At 39.0% G+C, this 25,402-nt stretch overlaps 1 protein-coding gene across 6 annotated transcripts in view; it reads left to right on the forward strand.

The window, feature by feature from the left end:
* Positions 1 to 25,402, forward strand: part of CMSS1 (cms1 ribosomal small subunit homolog) — a 368,700-nt gene that overhangs the window by 177,648 nt on the left and 165,650 nt on the right. Inside the window, exons 1-2 of one of the 6 annotated variants that reach the window (XM_063630590.1) lie at positions 3,820 to 3,946; positions 17,408 to 17,457. The exons of 4 other annotated variants lie outside the window; for them this stretch is intronic. The gene's annotated coding sequence lies outside the window, so the exon portion shown is untranslated. Of the gene's footprint in view, positions 1 to 3,819; positions 3,947 to 17,407; positions 17,458 to 25,402 lie in introns of those variants that run through there. One more of the 6 variants, XM_055259954.2, reaches the window with a different exon arrangement.

A 25,402-nucleotide genomic window follows, 5' to 3' on the forward strand; every position in this document is an offset into this window, starting at 1 on the left:
CATGGGGGTGGCAAGAGAAAATGAGGAGGATGCAAAAGCAGAAACTCCTGATAAAACCATCAGATCTCATGAGACTTATTCACTACCATGAGAACAGTATGGGAGAAACTGCCCTCATGATTCAAATTATCTCTCACCGGGTCCCTCCCACAACACATGGGAATTATCGGAGTACAATTCAAGATGAGATTTGGATGGGGACACAGCCAAACCATATCATTCCACCCCTGGCCCCTCCAAATCTCATGTCCTCACATTTCAAAACCAATCACGCCTTCCCAACAGCCCCCAAAGTCTTAACTCATTTCAGCAGTAACCCAAAAGCATGCAGTCCAAAGTCTCATCTGAGACAAGGTAAGTCCCTTCCACCTATGAGCCAGTAAAATCAAAAGCAAGCTAGTTACTTCCTAGATACAATGGGGGTACAGGTATTGGATAAATACAGCTATTCTAAATGGGAGAAATTGGCCAAAACATAGGGGCTACGGGGCCCATGCAAGTCTGAAATTCAGTGGGGCTGTCAAATTTTAAAGCTCCAAAATGATCTCCTTTAACCCCAGGTCTCACATCCAGGTTACACTGATGTACGAGGTGGGTTCCCTTGGTCTTGGGCAGCTCCACCTCTGTGGCTTTGCAAGGTACAGCCTCCCTCCCAGCTGCTTTCATGGGCTGGACTTGAGTGTCTGCCGCTTTTCCAGGAGCATGGTGCAAGCTGTCGGTGGATCTTCCATTCTGAGGTCTGGAGGATGGTGGCCCTCTTCTCACAGCTCCACTAGGCAGTGCCTGATTAGGGACTCTCGGGGCTCCAACCACACATTTGCCTTCCACACTGCCCTAGCAGAGGTTCTCTAGGAGCACCCTTCCCCTGCAGCAAACTTCTGCCTGGGCATCCAGGCATTTCCGTACATCTTCTGACATCTAGGCAGAGGTTCCCAAACCCCAATTCTTGACTTCTGTGCACTCACAGGTTCAACACCACGTGGAAGCTGCCAAGCCTTGGGTCTTGTACCCTCTGAAGCCACGGCTCAAGCTCTGCATTGGCCCCTTTCAGCCATGGCCAGAGCAGCTGGGGCACAGGGCACCAAGTCCCTGGGCTGCACACAGCACAGGGATCCTGGGCCCAGCCCAGGAAACCATTTTCTCCTAGGCCTAGCCCAGGAAACCATTTTCTCCTAGGCCTCTGGGCTGATGACTGGAGGGTCTTGTGTGAAGACCTCTGACATGCCCTGGAGACATTTTCCCCATTGTCTTGGTGATTAACATTCAGCTCCTGGTTACTTATGTAAATTTCTGCAGCTGGCTTAAATTCCTCCTCAGAAAATGGGTTTTTCTTTTCTATCACATTGTCAGGCTGCAAATTTTCCAAAATTTTATGCTCTGCTTCCTTTATAAAACTGAATGCCTATAACAGCACCCAAGTCACCTCTTGAATGCTTTGCTGCTTAGAAATTTCTTCCACCAGATACCCTAAATCATCTCTCTCAAGTTCAGAGTTTCACAAATCTCTAGGGCAGGGGCAAAATGCCGCCAATCTCTTTGCTAAAACGTAACAAGAGTCACCTTTGCTCCAGTTCCCAACAAGTCCCTCATTTCCATCTGAGACCACCTCAGCCTGGACCTTATTGTCCATATCACTGTCAGGCCTTTGGTCAAAGCCATTCAGCAAGTCTGTAGGAAGTTCCAACTTTCCCACATTTTCCTGTCTTCTTCTGAGCCCTCCAAACTGTTCCAACCTCTGCCTTTTACCCAGTTCCAAAGCCACTTCCACATTTTCAGGTATCTTTTCAGCAATGCCCCACTCTACTGGTACCAATTGACTGTATTAGTCAGTTTTCATGCTGCTGATAAAGACATACCCAAGACTGGAAAGAAAAAGAGGTTTAATTGGACCTAACAGTTCCACATATCTGGGGAGGCCTCAGAATCATAGTGGGAGGCAAAAGGCACTTCTTACATGGGGGTGGCAAGAGAAAATGAGGAAGATGCAAAAGCAGAAACTCCTGATAAAACCATCAGATCTCATGAGACTTATTCACTACCATGAGAACAGTATGGGGAAAACCGGCCCCATGATTCAAATTATCTCCCACTGGGTCCCTCCCACAACACATGGGAATTATGGGAGTATAATTCAAGATGAGATTTGGGTGGGGACACAGCCAAACCATATCACTGGGTCAATGAAGAAATTATAATGGAAATTTAAAATTTTTTCAAAACAAATGAAAATGAAAACACAACATGCCTTAATCTATGGGATACAGCACAAGCAGTGCTAAGTGGAAAGTTTATAGCATTAAATGCATACATCAATAAAATATCTGAAATTAACAACCTAACATCACAAACTAAACCCAAAGTTAGAAATAACAAAGATCAGAGCAGAACTAAATGGAATAGAAACAAGAATAACCATACAAAGGATGGACAAAATGAAAAATTGGTTCTTTGAAAGGATGAGCAAAATTGATAAACTGCTTGCTACACTAACCAAGAAGAAGGTGCAAATAAAAATCAGAAATGATAAAAGGAGGCATTTTTTGCAACTGATACCAAGAAATATAAAAGATCACCAGAGACTGTTATGAACAACTATATGCTCACAAACTAGAAAACCTAGAGGAAATGGCTGCATGTTATCTTTTTAATCTTCACAAGTGTATTATTGGGAAAATGAGTCACATGTCACCATTAAGTGACAAATCCAGATTTTGAGGCTAAGTCTTCCAAGTCCATTGTTCTTTCTGATACCCCACTGGTTCTCAATCTTGGCTACACATTAGAATACGTAGGAAGCTTTTTCAATTTTGCCAGAGCCTGACTCACCAGTAATATTCACAATAGATGGTGGGGGCAGGGTGGGAAGGATAGCAGAGAAACCAACAAAAGTGCTTCCAGAAAAAGTAAAAAGAATATTTCAGTGATCCTTACTGTCACTTCCTCTGAAGTGAACACTAGAGCAGATTTATTAGTAGTTTAAAACTTTGTACACAGAGCTATGAAAATAAAGAATATTTATGGAAAGATAAAATAAGAATAGCATGAGGTAATAGAGTTTTGATTTCCCTCAAGTACAAAATATCTGGCAATTTAACTCATAAGTCACTCTCTTATTACACAAACCTTAATAAAATGTAAACTAAAGTATAATGCATTTTGAAGATAACCTGCTTTACAAATGTAGGCTCAGGATTTCTACATCAAGAATCAAGATCAAATTGAATAAAATTATTCAGAAGAGTCATTTCAGGTTCCTGCTACAGCATAGAGCTAAAACGAGTTAACTGGTGTGGAAAACTTGTGGAAACACGAGTTAACTGGTGTGGAAAACTTGTGGAAACACAAGTTAACTGGTGTTTAGTTTAACTTGTGAGTTAAAACCAGTTAACTGGTGTGGAAATTCAGAATCATAGTGTACTACTGAAAGAGTTTTTAATCTCAGCAAGATCTGTTACCATCTGAAAAGTTATTAATGGCAAAAACTGCAATTACTTTGCACCAACCTAATACTTAGTTCTATAGATTAGTAACTATTTGTAAAGGATAAATCTATCCTAGATATCCCTAATTTAGATCTGAAAGTGTCTTTCTTGGAACATTTTCTAACTACAGGGTAGCCCACTGGAAACATCTTTTTTTTTTTTTTTTTTTTTTTGAGACGGAGTCTCACTCTGTCGCCCAGGCTGGAGTGCAGTGGCGCAGTCTCGGCTCACTGCAAGCTCCGCCTCCTGGGTTCATGCCATTCTCCTGCCTCAGCCTCTCCGAGTAGCTGGGACTACAGGCGCCTGCCACCACACCCGGCTAATTTTTTTGTATTTTTTAGTAGAGACGGGATTTCACCATGGTCTCGATCTCCTGACCTCGTGATCCGCCCGCCTCGGCCTCCCAAAGTGCTGGGATTACAAGCGTGAGCCACCGCACCCGGCCGGAAACATCTTTAAGCAGAGTGAGTTTAAATGTTTGGTGTAGCAACCCATTTTGCATGTGTTTAAATGTTTGTATACCAACACATTCTTTGAGTGGGGTAAACTATATATACGTACTCAAAGAATGTACATTTTTGAGATTAGATTTTTACCAAGCATAGTTTGATAAAGGGAAGTAGGGAGGTAGGACTTGTGGGTTGTACCACTTTTGCAGGAGAAAAATGCAGTTATTTTGGAGCTAATTAAAGAAATACAAAACTCAAAACTTAATCTTTCTAATAACAACTTGGTATCACATTTCCAGAGAAAGAAGAGTTCCTTCTGCTTCCTAGGGTGAATTTACTTCATTTGTAATCCATCTTAATTCCATGACTGCCGATTTCCTCTAGGACAGACATCTGTAAGAGGGCCTTCTACACTGTGTATCTTCAGTCTCCCCTTTTCACTTCATCATCTCCCCCTCAATCTAAAAACATGCTCAGACTTCCCACTTTGACAAGGATAGGTGAGGGGAGCTCCCTCAACACCCCTGTGCCTCCACTCAATTTCCCCTCTAGCCATTTCCCTGTATCTTCCCTTTCATTCCTCCAATGGGATCTGTTCCCTGTCCACCACCCATTAATTCCTCACCCACGCTTGGCCTCCCACCACTCCACATTCTTTTGTGATTATTACTGTGTTTCTCTCTCACTGGAATGGGAGGGATGTATATTCCCTGCATCATAGTCCTAAGTATAGAGTAGGTGTGCAATAGTAGTTGTATGTTGGATGGATGGATGGATGGATGGATGGATGGATGGATGGATGGATGGATGGTTAGGTGGATGGGTGAATGGATGGAAGTCCATCGCCATCACAAAGGTTACCTCCAACATCCTCATAGTCACTCCATGGACACTTTTCTACTGTGATTTATCTCATTCTACCTTTCAACAGCATTTAACACCAGAGGCCAGTTTATGCATCTTGAAATTCTTTCTTTGTAGGCTTCAGTGACCCCTTTTGTTTCTGTTTTTCCTCTATTCTTATGACCATTGTTTTCTCAAGCTCCCTTTGCTGGCTCATCTTCTTTCCATCTCTTAAATGTCCATACTTCCCTGGGTTTTATTCCCAGTTCTCTTTACTTTTCATTTTGTCGCTGGATAATTTTGTTCACCCTTGGCTTCAGTCAGCAGTGTGTTGGAGCCAGCTCCTAAAAACCAGTTGTGCATATCTCTTCTCAACTATTTCTTCAATGGTCCTTGTGTCAGTAGCTTGAAACTGACCAAGGTGGGAGTATTTACACCATGGAAATCAACAAAAGCTGTAGATTAGAGCCTTAGTTATATATTTATTCATTTTTTCTGAGTGCTAGTTTAATGGCACACCACCAGCCTCATCAATGACATATATGTCTCCAGTTCCTAAACTTGTGTTTCACACTTTCTGAGCTCTATTCATTATTTCCAGCTGATTCCTGACAAGCTCCTCTTGAATGCCTAAATTGAACTCATTATCTTCTGCCTAAGCAGCCCTCTCCTGCACTAGTCTGTGGTTTGGCTAATGGCTCCTCCTGTCATTCTTGCAGAAAGCTAAAATTTATCTCTCCCTCTCCCACTGTATTTAATTGACTGGTATGTGTATATCTCCACCTTATTTCAAAAAATATTTGTTAGCTTAACAATACACATAATGGAACAGGACAGAATAATTTCTCTCACAGTGACAGTAAAGGAGGGGATCTGAGCACAGGAGAAATAAGCCCAAGAAGAATAAATGAACTCTGAGTCCATCTTTGCCAGCAGTTGCAGTATTTTAGTCTCCTTGCCCCTAGCTTACTTACTTTTCCCCACACTCACATTCACTTTCCACAGTGCTTCCAGAGAGATGAATCTTTTTTTTTTTTTTTTTTTTGAGATGGAGTCTCGCTCTGTTGCCCATGCTGGAGTGCAGTGGGGCAATCTCGGCTCACTGCAAGCTCCGCCTCCCAGATTCACGCGATTCTCCTGCTTCAGCCTCCCCAGTAGCTGGGACTACAAGCACATGCCACCATGCCCCAGCTAATTTTTTGTTTTTGTATTTTTAGTAGAGACCAGGTTTCACCGTGTTAGCCAGGATGGTCTCGATCTCCCGACCTCGTGATCTGCCCGCCTCAGCCTCCCAAAGTGCTGGTATTACAGGTGTGAGCCACCGTGCCTGGCCATGGTTCTTAAACTCTAACCTAATCTTTTCCCCCAACTAGAAACTTTTCAGTAGTTCTCCACTTCCTTTGGCATAAAGTTCAAGCACACACCTAGAGAAAACCTCCACCACAAGATTTTTGGTTTATTCTTTAAGACTTAGCTTCGACACTGCTACTCTGTGAAGCCTTCTGTGCCTCCCATAGACACTTGTACTGTGTACCTATATCTGTCATATATATTTCAGTTACTGATTCAATTTACAGTTGTTGAATGCCAGTTTTATGCCATGAATTGTATTTAGTGTTGAAGATACTGAGTAAAGCAGCCTTTATTTTTTAATGATCTCTAGGTGAGGAAACATATTTAAGCAAATTTTAGAAAGTGTGATAAGCTCTCACTGTAGCAGGGAGGAAAAAGAGGGGCACTTTCTTATAGCACATATCACCTTCTTTTGTGATTATTACTGTGTTTCTCTCCCACTGGAATGGAAGGAGTGTATATTCCCTGCATCATAGTCGTAAGTATAGAGTAGGTGTGCAATAGTAGTTGTATGTTGGATGGATGGATTGGTGGGTGAGTGGATGGAAGGAAATTGCAACAACTGCCTAAAATTGTTTAGTAGATTATCAACAGACTTTATTTAGAGTTGGATAAGGGAGGTGCATGAATATGGGAACACGTATAACCTTACACTGTATAAGCTAAATCCCTGCCTTGGGAACTTCTCCTTGTGGTTCGGTCAGTCTTGAATCTGTTAGTCTTGAATCTGTTAGAGAGGATCTTGGGGTGTAGGGTTTTCAGTCAGCACTTTGCTAAACACATCAAAGAAGTCTGTCACTTGATGGTTCATTGCCTTATGATTTGCCAGAGGTTCAGGCAAAAGGTCCCAATTAAAAGCCCTGGGTTGTTTCTCATGGTCTCTTGCTCAATGGCAAGGGGAGAGTCCTCAGGGCTTCATCACATCACCAAACAGTGCATCCAGTTAATCTGCTAGATTTAAAAAAAAAAAAACAAAACCCAACATGCCATGCTAAAATTTAATAGTTCAGTTTCACACATAGTCCAATTCCCTCCATGTTGGACTATGGGCCTCTGTGTTGACATAAAGATATCTCTAGACTCTAGAACAGTGATTCTCAGCCCTGGCTTAAAAACAAAAAGAAAACAAATATCAGACTCCACCTCCAGAGTATTATTTGCCTGTAATGGGGCCCAGGCATCTCTATTTTTTGAAAGTGCCCAAGTTGATTCTAATGTATAATCAGGACTGGAAACACTGGCCTAGAGTCAAGACCAGAAAACTTTACAATTAGCCTGGAATTTGTTCCACAAAAATTTCTTCCTGCCTTCTTCTGATCCTTCAGGTCTCTGTCTAATTATCACCTTCTCAGTAATATTGTCTGGTGACCTTGATTTTTGTAGGAAGAAAGTCATCCAGAGGGGCCTCCTCTATCACCTTGTCCCTCAAAGTATTTACTACAACCTGAAAATAACTTGTGTATTTATTTGTTTTCTTGTTTGTTATCCGTCCCTCCTACAGATAAGTGAGGAATATCATATATTTATTGGCAGCTGCTGTTGTGTGAATGTTGTCAGCTGTAGATCTAGTAATATGTGTGACTGCTGCTAGGCCAAATCAAGGAAGGGGAGAAGGAGCTGGAAGAAAGAGTAAAAACAGGTGAAAATTTGATGGGAAGTGAAAATTCAGACAATACTCCTAAAAGCGAAAATTCTGACCAGGCTCAGTAGCTTATGGCTGTAATTCCAGCACTTTGGGAGGCCAAGGCAGGAGGATTGCTTGGCCCAGGAGTTCGAGGCCAGAGTGAGCTATGATTGTGCTATTGCACTCCAACCTGGGCGATAACGCAAGACTCTGTCTCTTAAAAAAATTAATAAAAATTCTAACCCCTATTCCCCAGGAGTAGCCACTGTTTACAGTTTGGTGTTTATCGTTTGAAGCATATTGAAATGTGTACACAAATAACATACAGATTGGTTTACAAATAATTGAACACTTTAACATATGTATTACTCAGTAACTATGTTGTATATAAATGTGTAGTCAAAGCCTGTAGTTGCCCTACGGCAAGACACTTGTAAGAGTAGCTCCTTCATTTAATGCCAACTATGTTTTCCATAAGATAACCTGGTTACTGGGTGATAGATTTTTTAAAACTGTTCAATTCCCTTTGAATTGTTCTATATTTCACACACACACACATTCTTCCCAAAAATATCTTATTGTGCCTACTTATTAATGCAGTTTAGTTATTTTAGAGGTTAGCTGTCCTCCCAAAATTGGCTTAGATTTAAATCGGGTTAAGTGGTGATAAATTTGGTAGTACTAGCCATACCCTCTCACTTTATCTCAGTTCACCTATTTAATAGCATACTATGACCAGCAGATCAAATCAGACCCTTAATCTGTTTTTGTAAATAAAGTTTTATTGGAACATGGCTATACTCCTTCATTTGCATATTATCTATCGCTGTTTCTGTGATGCAGTGTCAGAGGTGAGTAGCTGCGACAGAGATCACATAGCCCACAAAATCTGAAATATTACTATCTGGCTTTTTAGGGAAAAAGTTGGCTGACCACTTCCCTAGTTGATCAAAAAGATTATACCATCAATAATCAATCAGAACAACCCGACTGAGCCCAGTGTATGAGAATGTATTGGTGGTTCTGGGATTTTACATCTTTAAAACTCTGTCTGATTGCTTTTCGTAGTAAGAAAGTCAGCCAGAACATTGTTAAATGACAGGGTGGGGAGGGAGTGGGGAGACGTGTTCCATCTAGTTGGGTCTTGTCTTCCTATCAGGCAGGTCACATCTTCTCCCTTTCTCTTCTTTCCTCTCCCAAAAGAAGCAGTACACATTGCAGATGTGGCCAAGGTTTTCAAAATACCTGTAGGTTGGATCCTTTGAATTTAAACCAGTCTGCCAAGTCTTTGCTGCCAAGCCTCATAAATCATTTGGCTGAATAATTAAAGGGATGGGTGTCTTGTTGAATGCTGCACCAGCTGTGATGGGGCAACTTACCCTTCCCCGAGCTGCTCAGCATAGAAGGTCAGGGACCCGACATGGTGTCAGCTATGAGGGAAGCACGAGACATTTGGTTTTCATCTCCAGTGGGCTTGTCCATATCCCCCCCATTCTGAAGCTTTGTTGGAAATGTCCCTCTCTGGAGATTCCATCACAAATCTGCTGGTGATGTGTGTCTGACTGTTTGCAGCTCTGGAAAGGTGTGGTGCCACTGCAAGTGGAAAACATGCCCAAAGCTCACTGGGACTGACCACCTCCTGTACAGGCCTGTGTCTCTAATGAATTCTTCTTTGTTTGGAGCTGATGGTGTTGTACTTAAAAGCTGCTGGGTAAATCACGCACAGACTGATCATGATTTTGGTTTAGAGTTAGGTTAGAGCATCTCTTTTAAGTTATGAATTATTATGAATTTTTTGTATTTTCAAAACTTCTCGTTGTTCAAAACATTGTCCATACAGAAGATAGGTCTTAATACATTATATCCTCTGATACACATTTGCTTTTAAGCTTCTGTGGCTTAGACTAGAGTATCTCTATAATCTCAGGTGTGAATATTCACATTTTCTAGAACCACCAGTTTCTGCCTGCCACTGCTTACTTGCTTTTGCAAGATTTGTACACAGGTACACACTCTTCTAGTAATTCAGAGTAGGATGGAAGTAGCCTAAAATTTGAGTGACCTAGATAGCCGAGAAAAAGGAAAGCTGATTTTGTGCCTAGCTTTTAAAACCGAATGCATATCTGTCCATCATATGGGTGTGATTGACCTAAATTTTTAATGATGAAATTACACAGCTGAAAAAGACCTTGAAGCTCATCTAAGTGTGCATGTGGAAATGGGGCCTGTGGACCTGGAGTGACTTGTCCAAAATGATGAAGCCTAGTCCCTTAGGCCTTAGACCAGGTGGCTTGATCTCTAGTTATACATCCCACCCCTATGACTTCCCCTCTAAAGCATGATTTAAACAAAAGGAAATACCAGAAACTTCAGTTTGGGTTCATATTGCCTTCTCTGATGAGTATGTGTGTGTTCTGAAGCTCTCTCTGCTGTCTGCAAATCAGACATTCTTGCTGGGTTGCATCAGAGTCCAGGTGACAAAATTGATGAAGAAAGGGCAAAGGAGGGATGACGTAATGGATTGTGCAGCATTTACCTGCGAATTATCTCTAGCTGTGTACTGCTTGATGTCTGTGTGACTCACATACTGAGGTACTGCCATCCCTATTATTCAGCACTGTAGCCTCACACTTACCTCACCCTGTGTTTCTCTCCTTTTCCTGCCAAATCTGATTAGAAGCACTTTTGTTGTAAGCCCATGTTTATGAAGCCATAAGTGGACTTTGTACCAATGACCATGTGGAGAAAATAAAAGAATGTTAGAACTGGCAAGTTACACATTGACTCAGTCAAACCAGCTTGATTTCTGTTTCAGTGTAGTTCGGTAAATACTTACATAGCACCTGCCATATGCCCAGCACTGTCAGGGTTTTCTTCCCTTATGTGGTTGTTTTGTCTTCTTAGCTTCAGTTTAACAAATTCACATAGAATAAACCTGTAGCAAGTGCCTACCATGTGCAAGTGACTATGATCGATGCATTCACATGCATTTTTCTTTTGAATCTCAAAACAACCCTGTGAAGCAGTTACTCTCTGTATCCATTTTGTAGATGGCCCAGGTGACTTAGCTAATGTGTGTCAGAATTGGAATTAGAATCTCAGTCCCTTGATACTAAGTACAGTGTTTTTTCCAGTGCATCACAAGTATCTTTGATTTGTGTACTCGAGAAGTTTTTGCAAGAAAACTGTCCAGTTTTCTTAAGGTCATCTTCATACTTGATCTATGATCTTCATACTTGTTCTAGTGTCTGCCTCTGTTGTTTGTTCACCCTTGAGATGCTAAAAGTCAAGAGCATAGACATATGTATATTTATTGAACAATAACCATTAAGTTCTATGTTGAAGTTGTATCATACAAACACTAACTTTGCATGAGTTCAACTACACCTGCTCAGCAAATGAATATAAAGAGAGAAGGCATAAAAATTTACATTGTGCAAACAAGTCTTCTCAGGTTGTATTCAATGAGTCTATGCCTGGGAATATACTCAAATGGATGATGTATATTGATTTTTCTTTACATGTCTGTTCCCACATGCCTCTCTCAGGGTAAGCATCTTGCCTTACTCAGATGGTTACCAAAACTGGAGGCAAAATCCACCTTGATTCAGCCTACTGAGAGACAGTATATTGGCTTCCTCCATGATGCCTTCCTAGGGGATTTGCAAGGTAATTTTGACATAAATTGAGGGTTTTTTCTTCCTTACGTATTCTCCAAGAAACCTAAACTCCAAGCAAAATGCAGCTTCGGTAGGATGATAGTGGGTTGCGTATAGTCGAGGAGGGGATTTTTCTTTAGAATGAACTGAAACTGTCTTGGGCTCAAGAACATTGTGTATAATGGTAGCTGAACATATCTTCTATTCTGTGTGTATTGTGCCAGGTTGGAAGGATTAATACTGAGCAGATCAAATATTCTTTGTGTTCATAAGAGAACTGTGTTACCACTGAAACCAAGGGAGGAGAACCAACAGAAGGAAAAATCTAATGAGGTCACCCATCAGAGTGGTGGAGAAAAAAGATTAAGAAAATCCCATTAAATTTAACTGCAGGTGACGTTTGAAAGAATAGTTGTAGTCAATTATAAGGTCAAAACCAAGATACAAGGAATTAAGAAGCATCATCATCATCAGAACAGAGTAGCCAACAGGATGTCATGAAACCAAAAGAGGATGGCTTCATGAAGAGAGAGCACCATAGGTGGGGGTTGAGGAATGAGAACTGGGACTAGGTAGTGATAGTACCTAAAAGGTAGGATTGGTGGGTTTAAAAGTGGAAGCACGTAATGTCATCAAAATGAATTCTGGCTTCCAAGCTAGTCTGAGATTCTTAATGTTTGAGTTTCCCCCTGTGGGGCAGGTGGGGAAAATCTGGCCACTGAGAGATTAGAGGCAGGAGAATTATTGGTGTCTGTTGGCAAGCAGATTTTCATAGCCTCATACCCATTAGATATTGGATTTCACTTTCATTACTTTTCTAGGTAGTTAGGTTCTAATTTGCTTGCAATTTGAGAAATCGAGGCTGGCTCTACAAGGCTGTCATCATGCTGGGAAAGGGGGTGCCAGAATGCAGCAGGACATAACCAGAAAGCCAGTAAAGGTTCAATTCTTATGAATAGGAAAGCCAACTAATTCATTCATAATACCAAACCTTGTCTTACTCAAGGAAGTGGAATTACAACCAGGAAACCTCCCTTTCTTTCCTGTATTTGTATAGCACCTTGTATTGTTAAAAATGAAAGGTTGTTGGTGATAATTTTCTTTTTCTCAGATTGCTCACTTTGTGTTTTTGGCTCAATATTCAGTGTGACTGCTTGACTACTGTCACTCAAACAGGCTGTCTTGAAAAAGGTGAAGCTGGGAGGTTAGGGGGTTCAGATTAGGATGGGATCTCAGAGTGGGGTCCCTCTACCTCCACTGTATGGGAATTTCCTTGGGTGTTTATTAAAAATGTAGATTCCAGGGTTCCCACCCAAGACCTACTAAATATGAATCCATATTTATAACATCCCTGAGGATTCTTATGAAGTCTAGATTTTAAGAACCCTGGTTTAGGAAATGTGAGTGTAGTGTAATAAACCAAATTTTACAAGAATAACCTTTTAACAAATTGAATTCCAATCATTCTAAAGTTAAATTGTATTTATAAAATATAGCCAGAAATATTTGTTTTAATGAAAATTTATAAGGCTCTTTGAAACTCTTAGAAAAATCTAAATACAAGGCACACAGAAAATGTTAGCAGTCATAATAAACACACTTGGTTATGAGGAAGAGTGTTGTGAATTCAGAAAGTTTGTGTGTTTTGTGGAATTTCTATTATTGCCCAAGAGAGGAAAGGACTGAAAGGAGAGAACTTGGAAGAAGCTTTCTTTGGCTTCCAAGATCCTAATCCTCCAAAATGCAGCTGCTTGCTACCCACCATCTCTTTGCCACAGACCAGCTGTTTCCCCATTCATTCCCACCTCCACTATTGCTTTTTCAACCCACACATGCCAGAACCAGAATGGAGAATGGTAGAGAAGGGAAAGGCAGTTTGATAGGAAGTGGAATAGAAGTTTTATAGAAAAGAGGTTTCTGGAAAGCCCTAAAGCATTAGACCAGAAAGTCCTTAGCCATAGACCTCTGGGTAAAATTTGTTGCAGTTATAAAACTGTGGGATGCAGGTAGGTATACTGGTGGTTTCTGGGGGCTGGGGCAGTAAGGCAGGCTGACCCCATTAAGATAACCTCAGAAACTAACCCAAACTGTTTTCCCCAGCCCTCATCTGATCTTTGGCTCTTATTTAAATTTTGTTTTTGTTGTCTTTGAATTGTTTCCTTTGTACAAGTCATTTCCCTAAATAATCTCCAGATTTCTTCATGACTGGAATAGTTAGGTACTTCCTTTGAATACCTTTGTCAACACCCTTTTTTCCTCCTTCCCCGTAATTATCATAACTACTACCCACAAATGGATAAATTTGGTTCCTATCTTTCACTGCTTTTCATGAGGTTATCATCTATAATTTTCTGCCCCAAAGTCTCCTTTTAAAAAAAGTATTTTTTCTATATAGTCATGAAGGCTATCATTCAAATCCCAGAAGTTGTAGTTTTACCCTTTTTGTTTAGTACTGTTAAAACTCAGCTTTGGAATGATGAGAATTCAGCTCATTTATCTTACATCTTTTCTTTCCAAAAAAAAAAAAAAAAAATTCCAGCTTGGGTTGAACTCAGCCCTTAGCATAGTGACTCCCAGAGTTTGCTACTTAAGTTAAGAAATTAAAACTAAGAGCTTACTCTGTTTTGAATCAGATAATTAAATTAATAATTGCGGCATGTCAGCCAAAGTAAACAAGCATTCTTGATGGGTAGAACCGTGCATTGTCTTAAGCTATTTGATTACAAAACCACTGCAAGCTTTTAAAATTGAACTATCTCTAATGTGCATTAAGAAGGATAAAAAATAACTTATTTTAAAAAGTATATTCGTTTGGTCTTGTTCTGTGTACTCTTTGTCCAAAACTTGAACATATTCATCTTTATAAATCTTTTATTACTTACTGGCTTTCTTAGTGCCTTAGCTGGTATTTTCCACATGAGGTTTACACCGTCTTGTGGCCTGCAGTTTTCTGACTCGCTTTTTCTTGCATCCTTGGCATTCATTAGCTTATTGGTAAATGTTTGAAATGGAAAGAAAAGGAGAAATCACCTGTCATTTTCTGCTCTTAAGGCTTTTATTACTTTTTCTATTTTCTCTTCATGACCATGAAAGTAAATGATTTGAGTCTGTCAGACATACTCTTTTTATCTTTTATTTTTTGAGATGAAAATATCTTATTTCCTGAAATTTTTATTTGACTAGAAAACTAGTCCATGTAGAGGAGAGCTTTGGTGATGTGTCTGCCCACAAAACTGATTTTTGCCATGGCTCACTAATGAATTTTGTGTGAAATATCAAATTCTGGAAATCCTTGCTTGTATGTCTCCCACCACAAAAAAAATGAGAAGATGAAATGAGAGATACCAAATCATGAAAGATGCAAAAGTCTAGTCAGGAGAAACAGTAAGAGATCCATTATGTAATGAAGAAGAGAGTCAGGGACAAAACCAACTCTCAGTTAGGTGACTGAGGCACAGAGAGGCCCAGAATTGGCCCAGAAAGTGTACAGATTTTGCTCTAATTGCATTTCGAGGTCAATCTTTAAATTGCCTTAAACCAAAAAAGTGTGTCACTGTTGGAAGCTAGAGTATCGTATAGGCAAAATGGGCCTTGTTGCTTTGACTGCCACTGTTACGAATTGTGATATAGTACTGATAGAAAAAAATACATTAGTTACCTAATGGCAACAGGGAATTGGCCACTGCCAGCAACTGAGGGAATACAGACAGGTGTCTATTGGTGTCTGTTAGTGAATAGATTCTTATAGTCTCTCACCGACTGGGTAATGCATTGCATATAGTTATTAGTTTTTAAAATAGTTAACTCCTAATTTTCTTGCAAATTTGGAAACTGAGGGCTCCCTGGGAATTATAGGTTATGGTTGTTTTCCCCAGCACAACCTTGCCTGGGATCTATACACAAAGTGTTTCCCTCCTCCACTAAGTTGGCATAACATTTTCCACCTTCCTAATGTTTGTACTAACATAATTACAATAAATTGCTGCTGCTCTTGGAGACATTCTCTTTTCTCACATCTGGGTTTAAAGCTTTCAGTAAGGCTACTAAGCAGTGGGAAGGAAGGAGCCTTTCCATAACTTTAAGGTCATTCCTGATAAAGGTAACTACTCCACCCCTGCTTCCCAATTAGATTCCCTGCCAGCAATAGCATAGACTTGAACCAGTGCCAAATGTTTTAATACCATAAGGACTTGCTTGATAAAGGCTATGCATGGCAAAGAAAAAAAGCAGCCAGAGTTCCCCAAACTAAAATTTTCCAAGATTTTCATATGAGTTGCAGCCAGGGTACCCTTCATCTAAGTGTTACCATGTGTTTGCTGTAGTCATTGGTATCCTGCAATTCTCATTCTTCAGGACTTCTAGAGATTAGAATTTAGAGGAAGTGCTGGTGATGTCAAGATGGAAATCTACTGTAGCTGCAAAGAATATAGTCTTTGACAAAAAGAAGGGCAATAGCAAAGACAGGGAACAATAGTGGGATTAATACTATGATCTTTCCAAATAATTATTAAGTAATTATAAGTCTATTACACAGCAGCATTCAGCATTGTACTTCATTGTTCCATTGATGTTTTGCATATGTTTGCTAGCCTTGCTTCTCTTACTGTTATAAACTCTAGACTAGGAGGAATATTGTCTTGCTCTGGCCCTTGTATTTTGCATGGAGAAATAGCATAACGTCATCAATAAACAGTTGTTGGTTATCTGACTAGATGCAGCAAAGTGATTTTATTCCTGGGCATGGGTGGGATTAATTAATAATTACAAAGTGCCTATATAGTTCAGAAACTTGGAACACCTGTAAATATAGGAAAGAAACTGTTTTCTGTTTGACATTGATTTTCAGATTTCATATGTAATGATAGTTTTAGCCTCAACATCCACCCAAACCTTTACCATAGTTGCTAATGAATAATAAAAATGACTGGTTTGCAGTAGACTCAAAAGAAAAAATAAAGCCTCTTTGGCCTTTAAATATTAGAATATTCCCGAATGAGAATCAAATTGAGTCCAGGTGGCTGAACTTACTGAGGCCTGTTTCAATTTGATCACTCAAAGCTTTGCCTTCTGTTTGAAGAAATTCTTGGATTTTAACCTACAGTATTACCAAGAATATAAGATCTATCTTCAGTTAAATTTATTTTCCTGTTGTCCTGAAACAAAATGGCAGCCAATATACATTTCCCCATAATTTCACTGAGGGAGTTAGAGTTCGCAGTAGTAGTAATAATAATGATAGCATTAAAAGCAGAAACAAGACTGTCTGCTCCTGTTAGCAACCTGAGCAGTCAAAGACATTAATGGACCATGAAGACTAGAGGGCTGGGGTGACTGTGGGTCAGAGCTAATGTACATAGGCAAGCACAGTATAGGGGAAACTTTCGTCACCTCCACTACACTGAGCCTTTTCTCTTGATAGACCAAGCTCTTAATTTCCCCAGGTTGTTAATCTGGCACCTTTCATGAACATCAGTATTCACTTTGGAAAATAAAAAAGCTAACAGCCAAAACATCTAAGTGTTAAGGGGAAAGAAAATCAACAGAGGAAATTACAGTAGCACATGATACACTGGCACCTTTTTCTTGAGTCATAGGAGGCAAAGATATTTGAAAGTCTGCAGCTTTGATCATCTCTCTGTTAGTAACCAGAGGTCTTGAGAAAAAGAGTGCAATGCATGGTTTAGCTGTAGCCCTTATATGTATATGTGTCCACATTTTCAAAACTGACCCCTTAAAATATGTATGAGAACCAAGTGGTTTGAAAGTAAATACCACTTTCTTTCACCATTGCTTTTGCTCCACGTTTACTATTTCCTTTCTAACATTAGTTACTGTTTCTAAAGGAATTGGTGTTTCCTGATCTGGTATAGTTTCTGTTTGTTTTGGATTGTCCATCAGTTGTTAAGATATCTACCATATGTTTTACAAACTAGTATATTGAGGGTTGAGTACCATAGCAAGTTCTCAGTTTTTTCTTTCTGTCTCTCTTATTTTTAGGTAAGTCATCTGATTGGAGCCACATTTCATTTGATGGAATTTTCCATTTGGTAAAGTATTGCTATTTTTATCAAATGATGTAAACTGTCATTTTTGTGATTTCTCAGTATTTTTTTTCCCACAACATTGTCCTTAGTAGTATACTGTGTTCTGTATGGAAGGAAAAAAAATGAGTGGGGGAGCGGGGAGGTTTGGAAACAAGAGAAAAGGCATATAACTGAGTATATTTACATGTCAAAAAACACTTATTGAAAGAAACCTGCCTCTTTATAGCTATTGTCCTCAATTTTGCCTTTTAGAGCTCCAAGAAGTAGAGAAGTTGTTATATTTAATGGTATTTAGAAAGGACCATGCTTACTTCAGAGAATCCAACTAAGAGCAGTGACTTCCAGTTGTATTTGGTGACAATCTGGCATTCCTCAATATGTTTCTATACATGTTGGCTAAAGCATTCTATATCATCTGAGAGTTTTTCTTTCTTTTTTTTTTTTTTGAGACAGAGTGTCCCTCTGTCACTCAGGCTGGAGTGCAGTGGCTTGATCTCTGCTCACTGCAACTTCTACCTCCCAGGTTCAAGCATTTCTCCTGCCTCAGCCTCCTGAGTAGCTGGGACTACAGGTGCACGCCACCATGCCCAGATATTTTTTTTCTTTTTTTGTATTTTTAGTAGAGGTGGGGCTTTCAGCATGTTGGTCAGGCTGGTCTCAAACTCCTGACCTCATGTTCCGCCTGCTTCGGCCTCCCAAAGTGCTGGGATTACAGATGTGAGCCACCGTGCCCAGCTGAGAGTTTTTCTTTTGCGTCATAGTTTAAGTCTACAAATAATTGCCCCTTTTAAAACACAGTTATTTAATAGAAGAAATAGAAAAATACATAATTTAGGAAGTACAAACCCAGGATTCCGTGGTGCAAGGATGGTACCAGGGCTTGTGGTCTGTGATAACAGAAGATTGAAGCTTCTGATATTGAGCACGACAGAGACAAAGGAGACGTTTCATGACAGCAAATTACTTTTCCCTAATGTTCTGGATCTTTCATTAGTAAGAAGGATGTCTATATTTGATACACTTTCTGTAAAAGTGAGGTAGGTTATGAACCTAGGAATTCTTTTTTCCTCAGGGAAATGTTTCTCTTTCTGTAGAACTCCACACATGTTGATCTATTGAGTATCATGCAACCAAAACCTAAAAACCTCCTCCCAGCATCATGCCATGCCCAGCGTGTTTCTTGAGTAGTACTTGCATTGCATGTTTTCTTTTAAAGACTAACTTAGTAAAAAGATACAATTTAAAATACCCAGAGGACTAGTTGGATGTCATCTTCCTCCAAAATGGAGTTGGACTCCATTTTCTCTTCCTTCCCTCCAGTTTTAATTTTATAAACTAAATACCTGACAATTTGTATCTATAAAGCCTGTTGAGATCAGGGAATATTAGCATTTATTGTTGCTGATTGAGAGAAGACTCACAATTCTTGAATATTGGATGAAGCAGTGGATAGGATATCATTGATGTTCTGCCAAAAAAGTTCATGTATTAAACCAAAGTTCCTTCTTGAATAGAAGACTGTCCCATGTCTACCCCTAGGCTCCACTTCACAGGTCCAGGAGCCCATCAGGTAAGGACGACCTCTGCTCTGTAAAACACTGTGTTTTGGTTGAATGAATGAATAGAAGGATGAATGGCTGAATGGTTTAATACATAGATACTCATATCAGACTATTAAAATTCAAGTTTTAGTATTATAATATTAAAAACTTTTAAAAATAGAGAACTTCCACTTTTAGTCACAGTTATCTTGTTTGGCAATATAAGATATTGTGTGCTGCTTTCTGATATTTCGATTCTGATAATTCCCTTATCAATTATCATTTACCTGAATTGGATTTCTTTTGAAAACCTTTGTGAGGGGAGTGGTATGTGGGAAGCAAGGGATGAATATCATCATTGAACTCAAAAGTATTCAAAAAGCAACCTAAAAAATGCAAAATGAAATATTTGTTAATTCTAAACTGGTGTGGGATTTATAATGTCTTTATCTGTCTTTTATATTCCAAAGGATAAAATATCTAAAATTATTTCTTGTTTTATATCTTGATACTAGAAAGAAGATTGGTAGAATTATTATTTTGTCCACCAATTAGAAGGCCTGCCAAATATGAGATGTATAAAAATAATTTCAGTGCTGTTTCCCCATTTTCTTTCCTGAGAATCTCTAGTTTTCTCATCATATTATTAAAAGCCCAAAACCAAACAAAATATTCTTTGTATTTTTCAAAAAATTGATCATCCAGAGGAAACTCCAGCTTTCTAGTATAGTATTTTCTAACTTTGGAGGAAATCAAGAGCCTTGTAAGGACTACATATCACTTATTAAAGGGTAGAAACTTCTGGGAATAAGAATTTTATCTAATATTGGGAAGGCTGGGAGAGGTTCTAGTGCTTCAGGAGGATTTCAGATTCCCCCACCGTGGGCCTAATTATTTCATAGACTCAGTTCAGCTAAACTACCATCATAAAAGGCAGACATACATGGTTGCCCCAATTATAAAATCAGTTGACATCAAGTTTTCCAGATTAAATCACTAGTGATGGATTGATTTCTGGATCCAGAAAGCATATTCTTTTTTGGGGGGGGTGGGGGGGACAGGTTGTCTCTCTGTTGCCAAGGCTGGAGTGCAGTAGCATGATCCCAGCTCACTGGAGCTTCCACCTCCCGGGCTCAAGCAGTCCTCCCATCTCAGCCTCCTAAGTAGCTAGGATTACAGACTGTGCCACCACACCCAACCAACTTTTTATTTTATGTATGTATGTATGTATTTATTTATTTATTTAGAGAGACAGGGTTTTGTCATGTTGTCCGGGCTGATCTTCACCACATCCAGCCAATTTTTTTGTTTGTTTGTTTTGTTTGGAGAGACAGGGTTTTGTCATGTTGTCCGGGCTGATCTTCACCACACCCAGCCAATTTTTTTGTTTGTTTGTTTTGTTTGGAGAGACAGGGTTTTGTCATGTTGTCCGGGCTGATCTTGAACTCCTGGGCTCAAGCAATCCGCCCACCTTGGCCTCCCAAAGTGCTGGGATTATTGGCGTGAGCTACCATGCCCAACTGCATATTCTGACAGCAGCCCATTTCAAGGCCAATGAGGTTTTTTTTGTTGTTGCTGTTGTTTTTTGAGATGGAATCTTGCTCTGTCACCCAGGCTGGAGTGCAGTGGTGCGATCTCAGCTCACTGAATCCTCCACTTCCCAGGTTCAAGCAATTCTCCTGCCTCAGCTTCCTGAGTAGCTGGGATTACAGTCACATACCACCATGCCCAGCTAATTTTTATATTTTTAATAGAGACGGGGTTTCACCATGTTGGCCAGAGTGGTCTCGAACTCCTGACCTCAGGTGGTCCACCCACCTCCCAAAGTGCTGGGATTACAGGCATGAGCCACCACACCCGGCTGGCCAGTGAGTTTTATTAGATAAAAAGTATATAGAGAATGTTTGAAATTATATTTATAATAGAAAATAAATGACCATATTCATTTTGTTTTCTTTATAAAATAAGCTTCTTCTAAACAGTGAAACGATATTTTTTCCTAGTTTTATTAAGGCTTAGTTGGCAAATAAAAATTGTGTACATTGACTGTGTACAATGTGATGTTTGATGTATGTATACCTTGTGAAATGATTAAATCCAGCTAATCAACATATTCGTCATCTCACATATTTTGTGGTGAGAAAATTTAAAATCTGCTATTTTAGCAATTTTCAAGTGTACAATATGTTGTTATTAACTATAGTAACCGTGCTTCACAATAGATCGACAGAATTCCTGTCTAACTGAAACTGTGTACCTTTTGAACAACATCTCCCCATGTTCCTCTGTGCCGCCCCCTTCCCACTGCCCCTTGCTCCTGGCAACTGCCACTCTACTCTCTGCTGCTATGAGTTTGGTTTTTTAAGATTCCACATATAAGTGAGATCATACAATATCTGTCTCTCTGTCCCTGGCTTATTTCATTTAACATAATGTCCTCCAGGTTCATCCACATTGTTGAAAATGACAGGATTTCTTTCTTTGTAAACCCTGAATAGTAGTATTACATTGTATATGTATGTATATATATGTACACACACATATATATGTATATATATACATATATATACATATATATGTATATATATACATATATATACATATATATGTATATATATACATATATATACATATATATGTATATATATACATATATATACATATATATAATCACATTTTCTTTATCCATTCATCTGTCAATGGACACTTAAGTTGATTCCACCTCTTGACTGTTATGAATAATGCTGCAATGAATATGAGAATGTAGATATCTTTTCAAGATACTTATTTCATTTATTTTGGCTATATACCCAAAAATGGGATTGTTGCATCATATGGTAGTTCTATTTTTTATTTTTTTAGAAACCTGCAGACTTATTTTCTGTAATAGCTATTCTAATTTACATTCCCACCAACAGTGTACAAGAGTTCCCTTTCTCCACATCCTCACCAACACTTTTCTTTTGTCTGTTTGATAATAACCATTCTAACAGATGTGAGGTGATATCTTATTGTGGTTTTAAATTTCATTTCCCTGATGTCTAGTGATGTTAAACATTTTTTCATATACCTGTTGGCCATTTGGATGTCTTCTTTTGAGAAATGTCTTTTCAGGTTCATTTTTAATTGGGTTGTTTATTTTCTTGCTATTGAGTTCTTTGAGTTCCATATATGTTTTGGATATTGGATATTAACCCTTTATCAGATGATTGGTTCACAAATGTTTTCTCTCATTCCATAGGTTGCATCTTCATTCTATTGATTTTTTTTTTTTTACTGTGTCAAAACTTATCTGATGCAACCCCATTTGTCTTTTTCTTTTCTTTTTTTTTCTCTTTCTTCTTTTTTTTTTTTTTTTTTGCTCCTGTTGCTTGTGTTTTGAGGATCATATCCAAAAATTATTTCCCAGACCAATATCAAGAAGCTTTTTCCCCATGTTTTTTCATCTAGTAGTTTTATAGTTTCAGGTTTTACATTTAAGGCTTTAATCTATCTTGAGTTGAATTTTGTGTATGGTATGAGATAAGGGTCTAATTTCATTCTTCTGCATGTAGATATCCAGTTTTCCCTGCATCATTTATTAAAGACGCTGTCCTTTCCCTATTGTGCATTTTTGGCACCTTTATTGTAGATCAGTTGACCCTAAAGATGTGGATTAATTTCTGAGCTCTCTGTTATGTTGCCTTGGATTATATGCTTGTTTTCATGACAGTACAATGCTGTTTTGATTACTATAGCTTTATAGTATATTTTTAAATCAGGTAGTATGATGCTTCAAGCTTTGTTCTTTTTGCTTGAGATTGGAGTATTTGAGGTGGTTTCATACGAATTTTAGGATTGCTCTTTCTATTTCTGTGAAAAATCTCATTGGAATTTTGATAGGTATTGCATTGAATCTATAAATTGCTGTGGGTGCTATGGAAATTTTAACAGTATTAATTTTTCTAATTCATGAACACAGGATATCTTTCCATTTATTTGTGGGACAATATTTTTTACACATTCTTGGTTTCAAGTTCATTGCTTCTAGAATTCTGATGGTCCTTGAAACCGAATGCTAAGATTATTGAGTAAAAGCTACATCTATGACTGAAATTACAGAAAAGAAACTTGCTCTTAAATTTTCTGTGCCTCAGTGTCTTCATCTTTTTTGCTTTCATCAAGCTGTAAGTTCCTTGAAGTTAGGGACTTGTCACACAACCTGGTACACAGAAGGCACTCATTGAATATCTGATAAATGAGAGGAGGGACTACTGAATGTAAAATAATCTCTATCACAAATGATCATTGTAGGGATGTATATGTGTGGAGAACCCAAAAACTGTTGCTCAAAAATTGTTTTTTTAAAAACCTGATCCATGCTAATCAAATTCACAAAAAGACAGATTGCCTTTTTAATTGTTTTATTTTCTAAAATATTTTCACTGCTTTACCTTAAAAGAACATGTGCTGACCATAATTTAATCTTTTTTAGATGCCCCAACATTATTATTCACAACACTTCATTTCAGCAAGTGTGATGATCCTTGCAGGCCGTTTTGTGGATTTAGAGGTCTGTTTACCACTCTCCTAGACAGTTTCTGAATGTTGAGCATTGGGGCTATTGGGTCAGCTTTTGTTTGTTTTTTTTTGTTTTTTTTTTTGTTTGTTTGTTTTTCTGAGACGCAGTTTCGCTCTTGTTGCCCAGGCTGGAGTGCAATGGCACGATCTCGGCTCACTGCAACCTCCGCCTCCTGGGTTCAAGTGATTCTCCTGCCTCAGCCTCCCAAGTAGCTGGGATTACAGGCATGCGCACCACACCCAGCTAATTTTGTATTTTTAGTAGAGACAGGGTATCTCCATGTTGGTCAGGCTGGTCTCAAACTCCCCACCTTAGGTGATCCACCCACCTCGGCCCCCGAAAGTGCTGGGATTACAGTTGTGAGCTACTGCACCCAGCCGGGTCAGCTGTTTATAGCTTTTCTGATTTCTTGGCTGTGAAGACTGGCAGACTTCTGTGAGGGTGCCTTGTTGAACCTTCCTCCCTGATGTGAATGCTCCTAATCTTCTGTGACCTTGAAACTAAAATACTTTGCCATATGAATATGCATATAAAATAAGAGTACACTAGGAAGCTCTTTCACATGTAAAGTCCATGCAATTCATAAACTGGCTGCTCTTGAATCCTTTTTATCCTTTCGCTTATTTCTTGAATCTGAGTTGTTGTAACATTTTAGATATGTGCAAAGTTGCTATAAACTTATAAAGCAGATATTTCTTTTATTTCTTTTCTTAATAGTGCTTCTAGGAACAGATGCAGATTTCATGACACCTTAGTCTATGTTATCTAATGGCAAAGTGAGAATTAGTTGTGTCCAAAATATCAATCAGAATATTTCCATCTAATTATAGTTCACAGCTTCCTTATGAATCATTTTATATTTACATAAGATTTGCTTTAATTTTGTTGAACAGTAATGGAGATCTTTAAATGGGTTTTTGTTAGTTTTTCAAATTCACCAGTTTCTCACATGTGTGTACAATTCTTCATAAAGACTTCTATAGCGCCTCATTTTGATATTTTCCCTTGTCAAAATGATATTTCCTGAAAATGTTTGTCGTCAAAAATCAGGATTTATAAAATATCCGATCAAGTATATGTCTGTATCTGATTATCAGTTAAGCTGAAAATGAATTGAGTGCTGGAGAAAAGTCCCATCCAGTTGGTCCATTATACAGAGCGGAAAGCACTAACATGTTACATCAGCAAAGGTTTTTGGAGCTCCAGTGTAGATTGGAGCAGTGAAGTTTGATGAGATTTGTAGCACCTCCTGATGACCATGCTAATCACTCCTCTACCACAGTTACCTCTCCCATTATTAGTAACTGTTAGTTAGCTCATCACATTTCTTCAGCACCACTTTATCCTCTTTAACCATCTGTCCTATTTATATACTCAGATATACCTGGCACCTACCAAATGAGAGTAAGCACCATAGTAACCAAAGAGTGAAATTCTTGTATATGTACTTTGTGCTGTCAGCAACATGTATCCTGAGATCTTTGTTGAAGAGTCAGTTAATGAAATTTGAGAGTCCTTGGATTATCTGACATGTAAAGTTGTGAGCCAGATGTGGTGGCATGCACCTGTAGTTTCAGCACTTTGGGAGGCCCAGCAGGGAGGATCCCTTGAGCCCAGGAGTTCAAAACCAGTCGAGGCAACAAAGTGAGACACTGTCTCTAAAAATAATACAAAAAAAAAGAAACACTGATCTTCTCTGGCCTTCAGTGCTCCTGGTTTTCAGGTCTTCAGGTCCAGACTGGAATCTCTACCATGAGCTTTCTATTTCTCAGGCCCATAACTACATCGCCAGTTTTCCTGGATCTGTAGCTTGCAAATTGCAGATTGTGGAACTTCTCAGCCTCCA

This window comes from Symphalangus syndactylus, chromosome 21, assembly GCF_028878055.3.
Source record: "Symphalangus syndactylus isolate Jambi chromosome 21, NHGRI_mSymSyn1-v2.1_pri, whole genome shotgun sequence".
Classification (NCBI taxonomy): Eukaryota; Metazoa; Chordata; class Mammalia; order Primates; family Hylobatidae; genus Symphalangus; species Symphalangus syndactylus.